This window comes from Marmota marmota, unplaced genomic scaffold, assembly GCF_001458135.2.
Source record: "Marmota marmota marmota unplaced genomic scaffold, marMar, whole genome shotgun sequence".
NCBI classification, from domain to species: domain Eukaryota; kingdom Metazoa; phylum Chordata; class Mammalia; order Rodentia; family Sciuridae; genus Marmota; species Marmota marmota.
Window position 1 is genome coordinate 5,456,746 of NW_026000169.1, and position 16,743 is coordinate 5,473,488.

Sequence of the window (16,743 nt, forward strand, 5' to 3'; positions counted from 1 at the left end):
AGAGCTTAATGTTAATACCTGTGTGGTGTTAGTGTCTTAAAACTAAAAGGATTAGTAAAAAAAATAGTAAAAAAAAAAAAACTTCCAAAAACCAAATATAGATTTCATCTTCTGTTAATTCAACATAACTAGATATTTCATTTCCTGATTCAAAAATTTAGGTTTTCTACATAGCATGGCTAATGGAAAGATAGATGAGCATTTCTGGGCTTTTAATAATCATTTCTTCCAAAGTAAGAAATTAAATACTCTGTTAGTCAAGTTTTCATTACTATAGCAAAAAACCTGAAAGAGGCTACTTTATAAGGAAAACAGGTTTGTTTTGATGCACATTTATCAAAATACAAGATCTAGATTTTGCTGCAAATGATAGGATTTCAATTTTCTTTATGTCTGAATAATACTTCATATATATCGGTTTTTCTTTATGGCGATGGTCATCTTGCTGACAGAGTCTAGGGGTTGCAGAATGTCACATGGCAAGAGACAGGAGTGCACACATGCATGTGTACCTGTCTGATCTTTCTCACTCTCTTATAAGCCACTGTTGTTGAATATTAGGGTTTCCACTTTAATTACTATCCAATCCTAATTACTACCCCAAGGCCCAGGTTTAAACACATAGTTAGATTAAATTTCCACTCTCCTAAATCCTCGCAGTGGGCATTAAACTTCAACATGTAAACCTTGGGGAACATAAACACCATATTCAAACAATAGCCCATGTGCATGTGCCCACATTATTATTTAACACAAATTAATAGTAGTGTGAAAATACATTTGCTGCCCAAAATGAACAATGCCTTTTTAGTCATTTCCATTAATTTTTATGATTGATTTAACATAGTTTCTATCATCAAGCAACTGTCCTAATATTCGGGATCTAAGAATAAATTACTGAAGTTTTGAGTAAGGATTATGAAATTTTAGAAGTATTTAGGATATTTCTCACCTTTAGATTCATAATTTAGGTAGGAAATATTCAATGATCTAACAAGATTCTAATTATATGTGTAAATAAACATAAACTAAGTCCTATAATGCTTATTTTCTTATTGGGTGTTTTTACTCATTTCAAATGGGTTATTTATTGTGATGTGCACAGATTTCTAAATTATTATCTTACTAGGCTATATATAGTCTCTCCCTCTCTCCTTCTGATCTCCCTCCCTCCCTGTCCCTGTTTCCCATATGTCTCCCTCTTCCCTTTTCTCCCCCTTTCCCCTTTCATACTAGCTGTCTATTTATAGACATAAAATTCTGATATACATTTTTCTCCTTATTTTTTTAATTTACTTGGTAGCATAGTCTTACTTTCCTCATGTTTTTCCTATTCCTTCTACTTAACCTCCTCCTTATCCTTCTTAGATTTTTAGGAGTACAGGGTTTAATCTAAAGCCCCAGATATTGGAATAACTACCTGAGGATAAATATTTTATTGAGCCACAAATATGAACATAGAGTCTCAAATAGAGGTACAGGGGGGAAACAAAAGCATTAAGCACTGAAGATTTGACTTAAATTCAATGTTAACAAAATAGTGTGACTTATTTGGCACATTATCATTATAAATTATACAACAGTAATTACCAACCATTGTATTAGATGGCACTGGCCTTAAATTAATCTAAAAACTTTATATAATTAATATTTTATTTATATTAGATTTAATGATAAACACCCATGCATAGCTCTGTCTTTTTTTTTTCTTTTTTTTTGGTACAGTGGTTTAAACCCTGGGGCGCTTAAAAATTTAGTCACATTCCCATCCAGTTTTTATATTTTACTTAAAGACAGAGTCCCACTGAATTGTTAAGTGCATCACTAATCTGCTGAGGCTGGCTTTGACCTCAAAATCCTCCTGCCTCAGCCTCCAGAGTTGCTGGGATTACAAGCTTGTGCCACCTCCCCAGGACCCTGGCTATCTTTTGAGCTTATATTATACAATGGGAAAAAAGTCATTAACTATGTTACCAAGTAAATAAAGAATTACATTTAGAGTAAATGTTATGAAGAAATAGTATATGATACAGTAAGAATAACAGATGCTTGGATAAACCCTTTGGGGAAGCCAACAAACGAGAAACTGATAATGAAAAGGAGTTGACAATAACTAACATGGCTGTGGTAGGGAGTGGGGATTTGGAGTGAGAGGAAGGAGCATGTCCTAAGGCCCAGTGGCTAGAGGACTCATCCCTGAAAACCCACTGAGCACTCTGAGAGGCTCCAGGCCTTTGTGATGGCAGTGCAGTTGGAGAGTGTTCTGGCCCTTCCGTGTTGTAAAAGTAAAGGAAGCCTCAGGGTTATTGAAGTCATGACAACATTTAAGCAGAAAGGTATTTGTAAATAATGTTCAGTAGCAGTTTAGTTTGGCTAGGTTTGCAGTGTTTAAAGAGAAATGGCAGGGGGCATGTTTGGGCTTTTTACAGAGTTTTGAAAGGTGTGACATGCTCAGAGCCCAGTGTGGAAAGGTGAGTGCTGTCAGCAGCAGATCAGGAGAGCTGAGATTACTAAGGACTTGAAGGAAATACAGTATGGGGAAGGAAAGGGAAATGCATTGGAATTAGGGTCATAGCACTTGGTCAATAATTAAGTAGAAAAAGGACTTTAAAATATCTGGAATTTAAGGCCTTACAGACAGAATGTTTAATCATGTTCTTATCAAGCATGAAAAAGACAAGTTGGGGATATATTTGAGAAATGTATTATATCTGAGGTCCTTTGAGAAAGTTCACATGAAAGTCTTTGCTATAATAAAAAAGTATACATATCAGGGTACAAGGAGAGTTTAAGAAAATATTGCAGATGATGGGTTAATATGGAGACTGTCAGTAATGAGCTTTATACTATAACCAAGAAGCTTGATACATAATTTACTTGTACTTATTTATAATATTATTGCCTACTTTTGTATTTTTAAATTTTTATGCATACTTATGTATTATATTGAACATATATGTTCAATATAACACAATTTTATCACAGTTAATAGAAATTAAGGAGAAGGAGAAAAGACAAACAAGAATGCTAATATATTTAGTAAAAGAAATATATATGCTGTATTTTGTTTTATCTCCTAAATATTCATTTAAAATTTTCTAAACAGTCACATGGAATTATTAGAGAAACTAAAGTATCCTTAATCCTCTTAAAAGGAGTATGCTAAATGGTGCTACTGATGCTATTTCTCAGTCATTAAAGTATTCTTTTAATATTTTGAAATGATTTTCAGTAGCAGAAATTAAAACTAAAAAACTTTTAAAAAGCAGATTATTCCCAATAACCTAAATCTTTCATTCCAATACAATTCTATTTATTTGAGAGTTTGATTTTCTTACCCAGTTCTTTTTAACTTCCTAAAATAATGAGAATTATTCCCAACTGTTAAATAAAACTTTAATTTAATTTTATTTTTTGTAGCTGCTATGCTACTACCTATTTACCAAGTAGTTCTCTGTCCTGCATTGTGGCCATGGGATAATTGATTATATCAAATATTTTCTTTTTCTTACTTTGAATTAATAAATAGCTTGAAAAAAGTTTGTTGTTTGATACAGAAGTAATAAAACATATGGATTAATATTTACCTTTTCTTCTCACCTGGAACTTTCATGTTGCTAGTTCTTTAAATTAGAAATTATTATTTTCTAATTAAACAAATAAGAAATTGGAAGTATTTTTAGGAAAGCATATTATTTTTCAAAGATGATATTTAAAATTGGAAAAATAATGAAATCAATGAAAAATCCCCCAAACAATATAGGCAACTCATACTAAAAAGGCAGAAGTACTCTTCTGTGTAACCTTAAAAAACACTAAATTTGTATGTTTGACATAGTTTTTACAGAACCCAATTTAGCCTTCTGTATTTTTATTTAAAAATTTTATGCATTTATTTTAGTAAATTATATAGAATTCTAAATGAGAATTCTTGTGGCAGAATTTTTTATATGTCTATTTATATATATTGTCTTTACTATTATTAATCTCTCATTCCAAAACACATAAATAAACAAAATCAATAATTAAATTTGTTAGGAAGCTTATACTGAACAGTAGAAAAATAAAGTTATATACCTCCTAGCATATTTGGGTCAGGCATTATATAAAACTAAGAAATTTTTGAAAAAATGAATTTGCCATACAATTTTAAAAGCAGGAGAAGGTTTCTCATGAAAAATAATAATGACAATAGAATACTTGAATGACAATATAAAGAATAATTAAAACTGGAGGATTAATCTTTTTCTTCACATATCCTGGCTGATGCTAACACAATTGCAGAAACCATGTATTTAAAGCTACATTTTATAAAACCTCACTGGCAAAAATCAATAGAAAGCTTTAGTGGGTAAAATGTGTGTAATAGTAACAAGTAGAAAGGTTAGTGTAGAAGTTAATGGTTCTATCAGGAATAAAACAGAGTTAAAATGTGAAGGAAAGGTCTACCACAAGTGGTTCATTAACCTTTTAGAACCCTGGTGTATCCTTGCTGTAAAGATTACAACAAATCTGAGTCAGACTCCACTCCCATTTGCTAATACTCCGCCTCAGCACAGCACTGCTTAAATTTCTCATGATAGAATTATTTTCATTACAATTGCATGTTACTGCTAAAAACTAAAACAGTAGAGTTAGATTCGGAGGACTTCAGTAAGCACACACCATGGAGTATTTTGGAGTATTTTTGTTTTTGTTTTTTGCTTTTTTTTTTTCCTTCCAGGTCTTCGTTTTGCTTTGAACTCAGCTTCAGACTGACCTAAAGTGGTAGTATATGATGTAAGGTCCAATAAAGATTTACCTTGTGGTCGCAGTCCCATTTTAAATAGGTAGCTGTACTTATCTCAGAATTCTGTTAATTTTCAGCTTATTTCTATTATTCATTGACCGTTGAGAAGGGTCAGAAGATTTTCAAGATTCATTTTTTCATCATTTAGGGAAATAAAATAATTTATCTTTTTTATTCAAAAATATATTCTGTGGCCTCTGTATCACCTGGAATTCACCTGGGTAAAGTGGTTTGGAAAAGGATGATCATTTGACTTGCACTGTGATGATGTAAAGGTAGAATTATGGTAACAAAAGTCACAGTGTGAAACACAGAGCCATAGCAATGATTTAGTGTCTTCAGGTGAAAGGTAGTCACAGTGTTGCCCCTCCATTTTTCCCTACTCCCCTTTGACTTTTTTAATCTTAACAGAAAAATAAATGAAAGAAAACCCCATGCCTATATTTCCTCCTCACAGTACCCTTCCTGCATCTTTCCCATTTCCTGACCCCTCTCAAATCTTTCTTGCTTTCCTCCCAGTAAATTTTAAGTTTAGAAGTTTAAATGAGCAGCTGCCACAGCAGGCAGGACAAATATTCTGGCAACAAGGGAGACTCTTGTACAGGATGGCTGGCTCCCCTTTGGAGACAGAATCGACCTCTGCAGCAAATCAGAGTCATCAGCTTGGAGCCTGAAATCCCAGACCTTACATTCCTTCCAAAATTTCCAGTTGGTAATCTATCCTGCTGAGCTGATTCCTTTCAAATTTCCATATAATCCAAAAATGAAGTTATTTTTATTTCTTCTTTTTTTTTTTTCAAAGAGGGGCAAATTCAGTTCATAATTAGGGGAGGAGTAGTTTTTGGATTCAATCCTCTGCACAAAATCTGTTATAAATATGTCCTGCCAAAATTCTGAACTGTAATGTGCCAGTTTTGTAATAGGTTTAGTGCTCTGGTCTTTTTCTCTAAGTCCAAATTCCCTGTCATTTTAAAACATTGTGTCCTTGAAAACCCTTTTTATTTTTCCTCACAATTTTCTTTTTTTAAAAGATGATGTGGTGTGCATGTTTTAAGCCATCCCATCTGTGACAGCTGAAGACAAAAACTTCAGCCTGAGATTTGGCACAACTTGGGCCTGCGTCCTGTAATCTCATTTGTGGCTGTCCTAGAACTGTTCTTATTACCCGGAATCCTTATCTTATAGCCACAGCCCAGGGCAGCATTGTGGCTCTTTTGAGTATAATCAATGCACTGGCTAAAACGCTATCCAGATCTTTGTTAGAGCAGACACCATCTTTGGAATTGACTCTGATGTTGAAAATTGCTGAACCCCTTAATCTGCTTCATTTCTCTTGCTTGAATGATGGTCTGAACAGTGCAACTTTAGAGGACAATGACTCTGGCTCTTTGAAATGTTGATTTTCATCCGTGGCACAATGTGATGAGCACATAAACTCTTTATATAGTTGGTCAAGGATAGTAAGGCTTTCTACAAAGAAGACCACATTTACCAATTACTGGGCATCTCACTTACCAGAAATCTTTGTGATAAACACAGACCAAACTTCATGAAGCCTAGAGTTAAATGAGAACTTTGACTTAGTTGGAATGAATTCAGTGGTTATATATAATATATATAACAGAAATTATATATTTCTGTTTCTTTCACATAATTTAAAAGCAAACCATCATAGAATTGAATCTTTGGCATCAGTTTTTTTAAGTCAAGACTGCAATTTTCTTTTTGGTGTGAAACTGAAGTCTTTTTGTTTGTTTAAGAGAGAAGTTTTTCTATTGTCATGCTGTTTGTTTAATAGTGCAGAAATCATTTATGATTAATTAATACCTATTTATCATAATGGTTAGATCATAGGATTCACCACTCCAGACAGTGGCTGAATTTGATCTGTGTGGATAAATAATTTTGTGAATAATGGTAATTTGGGTATGTGTTTTTCACTTGGAAAGAGTGAATACATACTAGATAACTAAATTTAGTATTTTCCTATTATAATTGAGATTATTTATGTCCATAGAATATAAAATCCAAGTTATCTCATTATTTAGAATTGAATCTAATTAATAATTTTAGTATCTAAAACTAAACAACTGACAAAATTTTTAAGGTTTGGAAATAGAAGCATTATATTTGTAATTTTAGGATAGTTCAACTTAGAAACAAATGTTTAAGTGTGTGAAAGCTATGGTACCAACAGGCAAATCATTTTCTTTGTATTTTTTCTAACTTGAAGCCAATTTTCATCAGTTTTCAGTATTTGTAAAATCTATATATGGTGATGCTCTTAGTTGGATAAATTTCTTACTATATGGGGAAGAAAAGGAATAATTATCGTACCTTATTAAATGACTGGTCTTGTTCAGAGTTCTAGGATTTTGCCTCCTATACTAACCTGAAGCTCCCCACTTAAAGTCTTAGTATCCACTGCATAGAATGAAAAGGAAAGAGCTCATATGACAATCGAGGGGCTCACAGCCTCAAGGCACCACATGATCCATGTGATCATAGTTTGTTTAAATTAACAATAAGGACATATCAGTTAATTAGACTCAGTGGTGAAGAAAGGGATTATAAAAGTCTAAAATGGAATTTCCAAGTGCTGAAAGCAAGAACTGCTGAAGAAGCATGATTTCTTTCCAGTTAATTTGATTGGATGGCAAATAAGCAATTTTACACCCAAATGAAACAGAAAATACAACTCTAAAAAACTGGATCACAAAAATATGCTGTTGAAAAGTTTTGAAAGATACATATCGTTTGTTAAATTTATTTAGAATTCCCCCTTTTCTGTTGCTTTATTTTTTATGTGTCTTACAAGTATGTGGATAATATGCAGTTGATCTCTAATGCTAGCATGCTTAGTCATTTCTCTTCATATTCAGTGTGAGCCACAATCCAAGCATGAATCTGTTCATCATTCTTCATTTGCTTCCCAGATCTGCATGCAGTCCTTACTCTGCTGTATCTTAGTTCTGTGATGTTGGTGCTTGATCCTTGTAAGTTTCAGTTTCCTAATTTATAAAATAAGGATAATACTACATTTTTCAATGTTTTCCTGAGATTCAATTTTATGCTGTTTTCCTCTTCCCAAAAATCTATTCTATCTCCTGCTCACCATTCCCTACTCTGTTATGAATATCTATCAATTCATCCATCTTTTGATCTATTTATTTATCTATCAGTCATCCTACGCATCTACTTGTTTTCCAGATGTTACCACATGTAATTAGAAATATAATGCCTGTAACTAAAATACAGTACAAAATACAAAACAATATAATAGAACATAAGGAATGAAACAAAGGGCAAATAAGATATTAAAATGTAAAGGTAGTCAATAAAGGGTCAGTCAACTGTACACACACATACACACACACACAAACACATGAACACAACCCTTTTAGTTGGTATACTTTCCAATTGCTTTTGTTTCCTTTAGGCAGTTTTGAATATGGTCATACCCATTTTCATATCATCATGAGATGCCCTGGATTAGTTTTAACCATCAAATAGAATTGATAGTGTTGGCAGTGTGGTTATAATGAATGCCATTTTGTAAGGGAGCTATAACAGTGTCAAATATTCAAAACAGTGTATTGCATTTTACAAAATGTACATTGCATTTTGCCAATGTGTTTATAAACTTAACTTTTACATTTGTTTTATGAAGCCAGAATAACTAAACATATATATGGAATAAATACTTAATCCTGATTTTCATAAAATAATGGATTATGATGATGATGATATAAAATGTTACAGCCTAAATAATACACCAGCTCAAGTAGTGAAATAAGTAGATAAAATCTGAATTTATTGGTGATAAAGGACACATTCTTAATGACCATTTTCAACATTCTCAAGTATAAATTAGCTAGATGACTGAATTATTTTTTATTTATAGGAAGAACACAATAGGATTTATTCTATCTCACAAGATAAAATAAGAGGATTTAGCAGATTCAAATATATCATGGATTTTTTCTCATATTTGAACATATTCCCCAATGTTTTTAACTTATAACCAAACTGTTTGAAATCCCCCAAATTTAGTTAGATTATTTATGCATCAAAGAGGAGTGTTTAAACTCACACTTTTGAGGGTCAAGAGGATAAATCCTCAAATTTTTCTCTTAGAAAAACAAGGACTGACCCCTTTTTTTCCATTTACTTTTTCTAAGGGTGGTGTGATATTGCCTATGAAATATTTTAACATAATAATGGATTCTTTAGCAATTTTTCAAATATAGTATTCCTAAAAATCATTAGCCTAAAAACACCTGTTAATTCCTGACTATAATTAACACATGAAACTTACTGTATTGGAAAATGCATGTCTTAAGTGAACCTGTGTTTTTTAAGAATGGGTATCACAACTAGCTGTGCCAAATCCTTTGGAAAAAAAAAGGTATTTTTATTCATTCAGTAAAACACCATTAGGCAGAAAATTCTGTAATATATCTCAATTTAAGTCAGGATGAAATTTCAGGCAATAAAAATGGTTACCATTTACCTCAGATATCAAGGAAAAAAAATATTTGGAATCTTGGAAGAATTTCAAGTCTATATTCATGATGCAAACTCCATTTCTCTAGCTCAGACAACCAAGATGAATAAGAATTCAACTCTCCAGGTTAAAACATTTTCCTTTATTCATCTTTTATGGCCATTTATCTCTATACCTATTTTTCAGGGCTCTTATGAAGACAAGTGGAATAGTTTGCTCTGAAGTGCTTAAACTCTTAGGAGGAAAAATACTCTATAAGAGCAAATTATTATCTTTATTACTATAACAAACACAGGGGATAATTATTTTTGAATCTAAAAGAACAAGGAAAAGTATGATTCTACATCAAAAATTACACAGTGGGTGGTAAATGGTTTTTACTTCTATGAAGAGCAATACAATAATTTCCACATTGCTCTGCTTATAATATTTATCCTCTATTGGCCTTGCTTCTTGTGCTTTCAAAATTTCTTTCCTTCCCACATAAATTTGCTAAATTTTGGCCTTTGCAACACCTATGTAGGCTTAGAAAATTTTAAAAAGGAGCTAATTTCTTGCTAAAATAGACTTCACACACAAGAATTCACTGAATTTTGTATATTTCTTTTGTATTGTATGTAGTGTAATGCAAATTTTAAATTTTAATGGTAGTTTTTCTTTGCAATGTTTCTGTAATTATTCTTGTTTAGGCTAATATAACATTTGATTAGAGACTATCTGAAAACTTTACAGGTAAATCATCTTCTCTTTTCATACTATGTTCCTGAGCTTCATTTTCTACAATATATATTTTTACTGATTTGCATTATTTGTATGTGTTGTGTGAAGCATTTCTTGGGGTTTATTAATGGCATTTGAGGTAAAAGTAGGAGAATTATACCATTCCCTAAGTTTTTCATTCCTAGAAAAATGCAGACTACATTTTGCTAATAACTGTACATGAAAGCAATGATGTGGTTGCCAGTTTTTAAAGAGATAGTATGTCAAGAGGTCTAAGTCTGTTTCCCAAATTTTTATATCATTCTCTCTCCGCTTACATGAAATCTTACCTTCCTCTCTTCTGATGCTTCTGCATGTGGGATGATAGCCAGACTATGTGTATATTATTCTCCTTATTGTTACTCTACATATTGTATTCACTTAAACCACAAATATAGTCAGTTGCTGAGTTATTTCCTTGTAGCCATACTTACCTCCCCATTCTGTAGATGGCAGGGATTTGTGCTAAGAAGGGATAAAGATAAATGGAGGACTGAGGCATCATATGCTGCTGTTTCTGCTTTTCTCTTTAACCAATGTGAAACATATGGCAATAAAGTAACAATTACATATTATTTTTTACTTCATGATTGCATTCCTCCATTTAATTTCATAAACAAATTTTGAGTTGCATTGTATTTATATTTTAGTCAGTTTTTGATGAGTATAGAAAGACAGTTCATGGTAAAATCATGTTCTTATCTGCCACAGTCTGGCTGGGCACAATTCAGGAGCCACTTATCAAGCAGAAACGAACTTTATTTTTAGAACACACGATGCACCACACAAGCTCTTCAGGAATTCCCTCAGAGCCCAACTGCCACCACAGGCTTCCCACAAGCCTCTCAACACCCCCACTCCTCCTGCTCTTGGGGCCAATTGGCTGGGTCGCATGGGCAGAGCCAAAATAGTCCCCAAATGAGCAGCTCCATGGTCTGAAAGGGCGGGGAAATAGCCCAATGAGCATCACTGCAGAGGAGCCAATCAGCTGGCAGCTGGAAGTTTGCTGGGGCCACGGTGAGCCAATCAGCTGGAATCTTGCTGGGGCCCCTTGGGCTGTGGCTCTCAACACTTATCATTTCCTTAATCCAACATTGGTAAATTTTAGAGTTCTCCAAAAAGGAAATTTTATTGCTCCTGGAAGTATTCTTTTTCATGCTCTTCTCATATTGAAGATAATTCATGATCAACTGTCAAAGTTTTCTGACCTTGTGATTTAAAAAGATATCTGTCTACTGCTTATTGAAGACATTATAAAAGTTATCACAAAGACTGAGGAATTTAAAAGAGAGAGGTTCCAGTTAATTAAATGTTTGCGGTAAAATAGGCAATGAAAAAATTAGGACACAGACCCTAAAGCAGGAATGTGAGTTCTATGACCAGGAGTGAATGTGGTAGAGTATAATGAGTGTAGATGCTGGGTTTTGGTAGCAAAGTCAGAGATAATTGGGCCAATATACTTGACTAGTTTTTACCCTAGCTCAGTGTATAACCATTGTATAGTTCTGAGCACAGAAGCAACATTGGTCTGACAAATTAAAATTTATATTTCAGTAGAACAGAGTCAAGCTAGGCATGATGGCACACACTAGTTATCTCAGCAACTTAGGAGGCTGAGACAGGAGGACTGCAAGTTTGATACCAGCCTCAACAACTTGGTGAGGACTTAAGCACCTTAGCAAGACCCTCAAAATGAAAAAAATAAAAAAATAATTGCTGGGGATTTATCTCAGTGACAAAGTGCCTCTGTGTTCAATTTGTCGTACAAAAAAAAGAATAGAGTCAAAATATGAAACTATCTGAACTATATACAAAAAGGTGTAATTTGTGTCTTTCTTTACCCCATACTGTTTTTTTTTAAATTCTCTGTAAATCAAGATTTTTTCCCCAATTGAATCAATTAAAATTCACCTGATGATATGACCTTTAAAGGAACTTTATAGTCAACCTTTTATAAAGTGAAGGCTTCTTTGCTTTCCAGAAAGTAATCATATGGTAGTTTATACTCAGACCACGTACACCATCGTTTCTAAAAAGGAGGAAAAAAAGAAAGTTAAAATAAAAGAACCCTAGATAATCAAAGATAACTGGGCATGATCTTACACATATTGATTAATTTTGGGGGTAGAGTGAGCCCTGAGGATATGTATGTTTAAGAAGTACTGCAGGTCATTTTCAATTGCAATGGAATAGGACCTCTGGCCTTCAATATTTGTTCCTTTCTCTGTGTACATATGAGACAGTGTGTGTATGTTAGGTGGGGAGGGGGCAGATCAATAAACGTAGAAATCAACAGTTTCTCTAATTTTTATATATATTTGGTCTTCTAACTATTCCTTATCTCTCTTTGTCTCTTAGACACACAAACAGAGATAGTGGGACAGACAGACAGATACACACACACATACTCCAGATGTAATTGTGGTTTTTAAAATTGCAACATCTGCTTTCATCCCAGAAGAAAACAGATCTGGCATTGCTTGTCAGCACGGGAAAAGTTAGGAAACCAAGTTAATACAGTGGAATGTGTCTTTTGCACCAAGCAGCAGAAACAATAAATCATTGAGTGTAGTAAGAAAGTGTAGTAAGAAAGTTGATTTTTTTCCTAACATGCCAGTCTATGACCTTTCTGATTATATCTGTTGTTTATCTCCTGTTTATAACAATGACCATGCAAATTACCCAAATCGTCACCATTTTATCTAGTAATGTTAATCTCAATTTTATCATACCAGTATTTTGCATTATTCTATGTAAGTTGATAACTTGATTTCAAATTAGTATATGAGCAGCAATAGGTAGGAAGTTATATGTGTGCTGAAAGTTGATACAGAGGAAATATCTGTCACTAAGGAAATTCTTAGAAAGAAGAACAAAATGAAAGCAGATATCCAAATAAAGGTTGTTTTTATTTAGTGTTAGCTAAGGTCATGCCTTTTAAATCATCCTAAATGGTACTATAACCTGCCATAAGAGTTCATTCAGCTAGATATTACAACAGTTCTTACTTTTCTTTTGTTTCCCTAAAGTATAGCATTCCAAACACTTATTAAAATTTCGAAGTTCATTACTTAATAAGAGTAAATTTGACAGCAAAAGCTTGAAGAAGTGTTTAAATTATTTTAGCTAACTCTTTTACATATTCCAGGTATTAACACTTTTTTGATGTCTTGTTGAAGCCAAAGAGAAAAACCCACAAGTTTTTTTTAATCTAAAATATTCAACAGAAAATGCACTCACGTTGAAAATTGCTTATATTATATTAAGAGAATTAACCATATGTTTCTTGCAATAAGATGAGGAGATGATTTTAGCATACATTTGCAGACAGTTCATAAGTACATGTGACCTTCAAAAAATGACAGGCAGATTTTATATATATTTTTATCAATATGAATATTTTCTGTCAACATAACATTCACCTTGTCATGCTTGCTTTTTGAAATTGCCATCTCAAGAGCTTTAATTATCTCTTAAAACCAAAACTATTTACATTTGCTTTGTCTCATGACTGTTTACCACTAACATGACACTTGTTTTTTTCTCATGTGTGGTGACAAGTGGTCACTAATCATTAATAAAATGACAAGTCTCTTATCCAAGCTGTAAAAACAGTAGGTTTTAAAAACAAACTTCAGAAGATTAAGCCTCCTCTGTGATTTCCTACAGTGTATACACATCAATAGAGTGGACTGTGTGCTGTCACTTTCTTCAATTAAAGCTAATTGAATTACCTAATACATGTTATGCACTTATGCTGACAATATTCTCTTAAAATTAGAGGTACAAGAGCAAGCAAGGAGTTAGAATGCTTACCTCTCTTTTGGGAATTCAGGTTCATTTATAAAATGGAAAACAGGAAAGATATATATTTTCATTTGATCTTGAATCTCACTTATATTTAACTGTATTGAAGTCAGTGGTCTTATTTATTTAAACATAGTAATAATAACAGGAATATTTCTTTTAAAACTGAGTCAGCAACTTAATATAGCCCTTGTGTCTTGGTTAGGTTATTTGTTCATAGAATTTTGTTAAAAAGAAATGGCATAAGCCACAAAGTCTAAGAATTTATGTCTATAAAATAGATTTAAAGATATAATGTCATTTGAGCCATGTTTGAGGAAAATATAGCTTGTAAAATTAACTCAATTTCCCATTGCAAATTTGCATGCAATATTTATAAATTTTAAATTCTAGAGATAAAAGATGTTTTAGGATGCAGCAACAGTTTAAGACAGAACAATAATATCTATTGGGCATAGGTATGAGCATTTTAATAACTTTACTTCAAAATTAAAGTTTTGTAATTTAGACTTGATCCATAAACATAGACACTATTCTACATTTAATACTTATTTACTCATTTTGACTTCTAAGATAAATTAAATATTCATTGTGAACTGCAGGAGGTATATGAAAAGGATATGGCTGTTGTCCTTTAGGAACCTAAAATCGAATTAGTGATACCAAAAGAAAATTCCATAAAAACTTACCAATATTATAAACAAAGTCTAAATGAGGCAAGTAACCTAAGCAGTTGCAATGGGAACAAATGTGAAGTATTTTAAGAGATGAGTTAATACTAATGTTGACAAGATCCTGGACCTGAATGAGAAAAGTGATAGACCCACTATTACTGAAGTTTCTTACTCTTGTGATTGGATCAATTCAGTCTGATCCCAGATAATTATAAACAAGTATCTTAGTTCATTTGTGCTTGATAACAGATTGCCTGAGAATGAATAATTTTTGAAGAGCAGAAGTTTATTTCTCACCATTCTGGAGGATGGGATGTCTAAGATCAAAGTTCTGTCATCTTGTGTCTGGTCAAGGCCTTCTTACTGTGACCTTATATGATGGAGGGCAGAAGAACAAAGGGAAAAAAAGGCTCTGTCAATCCCTTTTACAATACCATTAATCTAATTATGAGAATAGAGCCCTCATGATTTAAACATCTCCCCAAAACCCTACTTCCCATCACTGTCGCGCTGGAAATTAAACTTCTACTACACAAATTTTGGGAGACATTTAGATCATAGTAGCAAGTTTGGTGAGAAATAATATTTTGTTGGGAATGTGTAGGCTTAAGATATATATTGTTCATTTAGGTAGAAAGTCCAGTGTTCCAAACATTGACTGTTAAGTCTGCAAAAGCTAATTGGAAATGAGTCTATAGTTCAAAAGAGTTTTGGTAGTTATCAAGATAGAGTTTGTAGCCATAATTGATTCAGTTTAACAAAGAAAAGGAAGATTATTCTTGACTTGTATAAAATGTAATAGAAAACAATATTTGAGCTTGCCAATGTGAATTCCATAATTAGAGGAAGGAGACATTCTAAACTTCAGAAATACCAAAAGTAAAATTGTGATTATAAAGCTTATTTAATGTATAAATATTATCTTTCAGACATAGAAAAAAATCACAGAGGTACAGACAAAATCCTTTATACACATACACACACATACAGATGCTTATATTATGTAATATTCTTAATTCTTGATGAATGTCTCCAAAATGTGATTTTTTTTTAGGATGAGAACTTTGATAAGTTATAGTTATCTGTCCATAACCTATCAATGGAATTTTCCTTCATTATTTTTACCATATTTTGTAATATTTTAAATCAACAGTTTGTTTTATCATGTTTTCCAGGGATAAAGTCTGTGTTTGTGATGTAAAAACTTTTTTATTTTTGCCTTTATCTTTAAAAGATTTCTTTCCTATTGAGTTCAGAATTTTAATTTGGCATATACCTTTTGTTACCACAATTAAATTATATAGTAGATTTACTGTTCCACTGTCCTCTAGATTTCATCATGTTTTCTTGAACATTGGCTGTCTATCTCTTTATGGCTGATTAAAATGTGCAGTATATTATTTTCCATGGACCAATTAGAGTATTTTTCTCTTTAACTTTGTTTTCAGAAGTTTGACAAAATTATGCTGAGACATTGTTTATATAATAATTAGGATTCCTAGAACCTAATCTGTGATTTACTGTGTTTCCTAAATTTTGGGAAAAAATATATATGTATATATATATATATATATATATATATATATATATATATATATATATATATGGTGTTTTTATGTTCACTGCTGAAATCTATAACTGAGTGATAACTATAACAAAAGATTTCACATTTTCCTGAGATACTTTGACATGAAATTTTAATAATGTTTCTTAATTTTAAATATAGTTGGGTAGCTCATTAATTTGAGGCATGTAAGGCAATAAATACAGAACAGGCTACCAAATTTAATGTAGTATTTCAGTTATCCAACATTACAGGAAACAAAAGTTTTTCATGATATTTTCAAATGATTGAAACATAACCCTTTTACTGTATTTTATAAAAAATCATTTCCTTATGATGGAATCATTCTTCTATTATAAATATGAATATTTGTTCTAAATAAAATATGTTCTAAATAAAATAAAATATGTTCTAAATAAAATAAAAAATAAACTACGAATTACCTAAGACTATTTACCCATATGCTTTATGATCCTTGACTGTTGTTCTTTCATAATTGACTTTCTTTTCTCTTTTTTCAGCTGCTGTTAGTTTATTTTCTTGTTTCTACTCTTCTGACTGCCTCCTTTATGGGGGAGAACACCATATTTAGTTTGTGGATTACGAAGTGTGGACTTTGTGAGGGTTGTTTTCATTCCAAAAT

At 32.3% G+C, this 16,743-nt stretch overlaps 1 long non-coding RNA gene across 1 annotated transcript in view; it reads right to left on the minus strand.

Moving 5' to 3' along the window:
* Window positions 1-7,523: 7,523 nt before the first annotated feature.
* LOC125611782 overlaps window positions 7,524-16,743 on the minus strand; it is a 20,589-nt gene continuing 11,369 nt past the window's right edge. Inside the window, exons 2-3 of the long non-coding RNA XR_007342027.1 lie at window positions 14,834-14,906; window positions 7,524-7,800 (exon numbers count right to left, since the gene is read on the minus strand). This is a non-coding gene — a long non-coding RNA (uncharacterized LOC125611782). The remainder of the gene's footprint in view (window positions 7,801-14,833; window positions 14,907-16,743) is intronic.